The following is a 6049-nucleotide window of genomic DNA, read 5'->3' as shown; positions in this document are numbered from 1 at the left end:
CATCTTCCTCTTCCTTGGCCTCTCTTCTTTGAGAAGAGCTCCACATTTCTTTCTCTTCCTTGACTCTTTTTTCTAAAGCCAAGAAACCTTATGAAACTGCCAATTTGCCTCCAACTTATTGGAGTTGACCCACATCTCAGGAGACATATAACCGAGCTTATTAGGATTCAATACTCGGTTTAAAATTATTGGTTTAACGTACTGAACCGACAACATATGCTTGCATAAAATAACTAATTTGAGTGCCTTGATGCACGGAGGAAGCCATTTCTCCTTGGGAAAATATTACATCAGGACTCCTAACATAGAGCTACGTTCGGAGTCCACTGTTATGCGGACACGTGGAGTTGACAGAAAAATAAAAAGAAAATTATTTTAGCCAAAAGAATATTCCTCGCATTTTATTCCGCTATATTTAGGTGTTATTGTGGTCGTATTGATGTTTCATTGTGCTTTTAAAATATTATTAGTGTTATAATAAATTAATAACACGTCAATACCACCACAATAACATAGGAATAACATGGAATACCACAAGAGGAATATTCTCTTGTGCTATCAAACTGGATCACAAGAAAGGATTCATGTTTCTTTACGTGTCTGCATATCAGTGGGATGTAGCTCTACATTTGGAGTCTTGATGTAATATTTTTCCCTTCTCCTTATTGTATTGCCCTCCGTTCGGCATGGTGATAATCTCCAAATTTTCATAGGCATCCTAGAGGAATCAAAGCTTAAAATATTTTATCTTTCTCTCTAACAAACAAAGAGATGAAACATATTGGTGAAGTTGAATATAAGTTATATTTCTAGCTCCACACTAAAAGAAAACATATGGAAGAATAGCTTTTAAGACCATGAAATCCCCATCCAATGCCACTAAATATAATATGTCATTACTACATTGATTGAGTTCAGTTTTATTTGACATGGTGTAACTCCATAGTTATTTAATATCTACTAGATCCTTGAGCTAAAGTGTAGTCATAGTCCTCACAGAGGAATTCACCACGATAGAAATTTCTAATGTAAATAGTCACCTAAACCTCCAGCTCTAGCTACTAGAGCACGACACTTGTGTCATACACAGAAGTGTCAGCCAACAAATCCACTTCAAATGACATTAGGATTGATCATTGGTGTGCCCTCATTAAATGAAATAGCTAAGGGGAGTATCAAAGAGATATGAGAGCTCTTAAAAGAAACTGACCAATGGGAAAGGGTGGAAAATGCAATAGTACAACCCTTCTTTTTTAACCCTGTATTTAGGGAATCTAGGGAATTGGAAGAACCTTGAATTTGAACCTTAGACTTGAAAATATTACATCAAATCAGTATGAAAATTGAGAAAACACAGTGATTAAAGAATTTTAAAAAAATTAAAATTTCCTTTTTTAGTTATGATAGAAAAGTACTTTATAGAGGAATCAACAACACCACGGGCAGAACAAAACCCCACCCCAACTCACAATACTAGAGTACAATGCACGACCCTAAAATTTAACTTTTATTTTTACACTGACTTCTTTTGCACAAACTCTTGGTATCAGGCAGGTCGTCCAAAATTCTGCCAGCTCAGTGCAGAGGGTTGCCACTTCAATTTGGTGAATCATCATGGCAGCATAGAGGACTACAAGCTCCTTCATCAAGTTTGATATAACAGTCTCCTTTTTGAGGTTAGCCTCTGAGGCAAAGGAGTCCACTATCTCTTCCATGAAGTAATCAAACAACTCATGAGAACCACACCAACATCCATCTTCCTCTCAGTAACATCTAGATCTGGCAGATGGTCGAGTCCACCTCTATCAAGAGTCATAATGGAAGGTCTCACAGTTGCCTCTAAAGCAAGTGTTCGCTGACTTCCATGATTAGGGAATCAATGACATGGATGGTTTTCTCAACATAGAAAATTTGTTGTTAGGAATGGGATACAGAATGAACCAGTCATTTAAAAAAAATTTCTTTACATATCATACATTCTATCTTTGATGTACACAGACTCTCGCCAACAAAGAGTAAAACATCCTTTTGGTTGACCTCACCGCTCAACATTGGGAGAACCACACCTTCATGTGGTTGAATTTAGTTCATCATCTTTGTATGCTCGTGTTGAGGTTCCAACAAATGAGACAACCATTCTCAGATCGTATCTAGAGCAATGATTTGAGCACTGGTGGTTGATCCCGAAAATATAGTTGTGTAAAAATTATAAAATTGGCTCCGCTTTACAACGGCGCCAAAAACTTGGTCCCGAAAATATAGTTGTGTGAAAATTATAAAGTTGACTCCTTTTTGCAATGATGCCAAAAATTTGATGCCTTATTTTATAGATAAGAAGTTTAAGCAATTTTTGTTGGGATTCTACGCAAGTATACGTATCATTATCAAGTAATATAAGATTTTCTATTTAAACCCCAAATATCGATCCCACGAGGAAGGTTTAAATTTGAAATGATAAATTAATTAGGAAATTCACATAAATAAAATGAAATCACTGTCACTAATTTTAAATTATTTAAGATACTATCAAAATTATTACCTACAAGCAAACTAAAATGCAAAGTTTAAACAGTAACTACTAAACTATGTTTTATGTGATGAAGTTTTGTACTATAGAAAAGCATCTTTCCCACTACAATAATTTTTTGGTAAAATGAGATGAGATAAATGGTTTAAATATGTATTATGCCAAATAGGAGCAATTTTAATTTTCTACCCTGATTCAATGTTATAGAAAATGTTATAGTCAATGTTATAGAAAATCATTGGCTAATCTCAGGTTTAGTCCCTAAATCCGTGGGTAGGCTAGGAGGATACTGGTCTCACTCTAGAGCCCCCGCTTCCCTTCCCCTGAAGGCTAACGCTAGCTTTAGTTCTTAAAAACTATAATCAAATTGGGGATTTTAGTCTGTCACCCTAAAATCTCCCTTTCTATACCCAACAAAGTATATTTCCTTATTTATTTACATATAATTCCATGAACAAAATACTCCTTCATGAAATTAAATGTGATTCTCACTCTTATTATAGAACTCATTCTACATTTCCCAGATCATATGTTTCATAACATATTCTAACAATTCAATTGGCCAAGTAAATTAAGAACGGAGTTGAAAAACCATGACAATTTATTTTATATTTTAAAATTAGCACGTCCAAATTATCTCTTCAATTCACCATATCTCAGAGTAGGGAGAAAGATAAAGGAAACTACTTAGACTTCATGAGAAAGATAGAACAAAACATAAATTTCATATATAAAAGAAAGTTCATACAACAATGATAAACAACAACACTTATCTGAAACTCTTTCTCAAAGCAAATCCCTTGTAATCTCTGTTACAAGATTTAGGAAGAAGAAATCTCTCACTTTTCTCTCTCTTTAACACTCTTAGAGAATATTTCACACTTAAACTCGCCACAAAAACTCAAAACTCTAAAGAAATAAATTGCTAATGAACTCTAAGTTGTTGTTTGGAATGTGTAATAGTGTGGAAGAGAGTGAAAAATGGTCGAAAGGGGTTGAGTGATCAAAGAGAGTCATTTTTCTGACCAATTTTTGCTCTAAATAGAGCCTAATGTCGGTTCTCCAATAGTTGCATCCAAAAAATTTTTAAAAAGCGTCCAAATTTGTCGAATATTCTAGAAATCGGTCATGCACCGACATTGACATCATCAACACCCATTCTGGTGTCGTCGATGCTAGTAGCCATTTAATTAATCCGTGCTCTCTATCAAATGGAGTCGTCGGCGTTGAACATTTCTTCTAAAACTCAATTTTGTCTCCAAATTCCATCATTTTTTGCTTCCTTTTTGTTTTAAGTCTTAAAAATTGACAACCTGTAATAAAACATAAAAAATACCTTCCTTTAAAGTGCAATATAACTAAAAATGAGTAAAAATATAGGTCTAAATATGCATGTATTTTTAGTGCATCAAAATCCCTCAAACTTAAATGTTACTTGTCCTCAAGTAACTCCTTTACTGCATAAAAATATGACTCATTAAAAAGAATTTAGCTTCTAGATTTCCAGATCTTAATCTAATAAATACAATAGCATAATTAAAGAAAAATGTAAAATAACTCCAGCTAATACTAAAGGTATAAGATTATCTAGCAATCAAGTCTAAGATTTCTGATTCTTTATTCTTTTTAAGGAAAATTGGAAATTATCATATTAAAGCAACTTAGATTATCCATATGAAAACGAACTTCATGAAACTTTACTAGTAAGTATGCTAATACTTAAATATAAGTTTAGAAAATGTAGCCAAGCCTTCTTCTTTAAGTTGATTCAAGCCAATTTTTATTTAGGCATCTCCTCAAGCTTCAAATCTTTTATATCACATTAAATTATCACAATTCTTCTTTTTTTTTTTTTAGGATTATTTTCAATCCTTTTTCTTTTCCTTTTTTTTTCTTTTTTCTTATGTGAGGATTACTTTATCTGGATAGCCTTTAATATTTTTGAACTTCATTATACCCTCCTTAAAGTTAAGAACTTATCACATTCCTTCACTTTTTAAATTTATATTAGCTTTAAAGATTTTTCATAAAGTTATATTGTTTTCTTCTTAGATGATTCTCTAAGCTTTTTAATATTTCAAAAATACAAATTCTTTTACTTATAATAAAAAAACACAGTCTTATTCTCTTATACCAAATATCTTAGTTTTTAAAATTAACCTTCATTATTGAAATTTTTTACCTAAGTTTACTATATATTTAGAAACACAAATATAGTTATCTAAAGTTACCCTCTAATACCAAAGGTCATGTTAAGTTTAAAAATTTTGAAAATCTAGCTAATTGACGACAAATAAAATTAAGTTTCTTCCTTTAAAAAGGAATCCCCCCCCCAAACTTAAATTTTTAAAGATTTAGCATCAAAAACTCAAAAAATAAATGGTGAAAAAAACATTTAATACATAAAGAAAAGACTTACCCGTTGAAGGTTCTGATATTGAAACTTAGCTCTAAAATATTGTAGGTGCTAATATGAAAATCTACAAGACTTAAAACATTAAATAATACATAATACATATAAAAATTTGCTGAGAAAGAATTTACCACAAATACATTTAACAAAGTACTAAAAACTAACAACAGTAATAAAATAAATTCCAATGCAAAAATAGTTTTACAATCCTACTATTCACAATACAACATAACATCTAAAATAGAACAAACTATCACACTCTAAAAACAAAAAATAATAACAATAATGTACAACCAACTATAAACTAAACAAAAGATCAAACTAAAACTAAGTAAACATCACCAGTTATCATTTTCCTCTTTTTCTTACACATCAATGTTTTGCTGTTGATACTGGGTAAAAACAGAGTGAGTAGAAAACTGAACTGAGTGGCCACCCCTCATGTATCTAACCATTACATCATCAAAAGCAATATCATATTCAAACTTGTGCCTTATCAAATCATCATTATGTGCATTTCTATCCTCTATAATTTCTATTATACATTCCAATCTCAAGATATCTACCTGTTGGATCATCAATTGCTCCATAAGTCCCTAGAGAGTAGAGGTACTAAAATTAGAAGGAATATCCCTACTCCTAATTCCAGATCTCCATCTAACATTAACATGAGATTCATAAGTCTCTTAATATTTGCAGGCCTAATAGGTTTTGGAGGTTCAATCTTCTCTTCATCCATTCTAAAATCAACTCATGTCTGTCACATAGTGTGAAGATCAGAGCAGAGTGTGCTAATCCACCAGTAGTCTCTCACAAACCAATATAATGAGTGTTTCTTTAAACGATAGAGCCTACATCTATTGTTCTCATCTGCTGGAAATAGAAGTTCAAGATGTCTCTAGCCTTTGTAACCTCGCTATGATGATTTGTTGGTATCATTCTACCAGATATAAAATAAAGTCAGGCCTTAGATACTACTGTCGGCACTATTTTTTGGAGGAGGAGTTGCCCGTTGGAAGCTGTCGGCTGCCCGAATCGGAATCCGGTCGCTCGCTTTAGAAAGAAATTTAATTTACATATTTATATATATATATATATATATATATATA

Source organism: Phalaenopsis equestris, unplaced genomic scaffold (assembly GCF_001263595.1).
Source record: "Phalaenopsis equestris unplaced genomic scaffold, ASM126359v1 Scaffold000693, whole genome shotgun sequence".
Taxonomy (NCBI): Eukaryota; Viridiplantae; Streptophyta; class Magnoliopsida; order Asparagales; family Orchidaceae; genus Phalaenopsis; species Phalaenopsis equestris.
The sequence above is the reverse complement of the archived record's forward strand: the minus strand, read 5'-3'. Positions refer to the sequence as shown.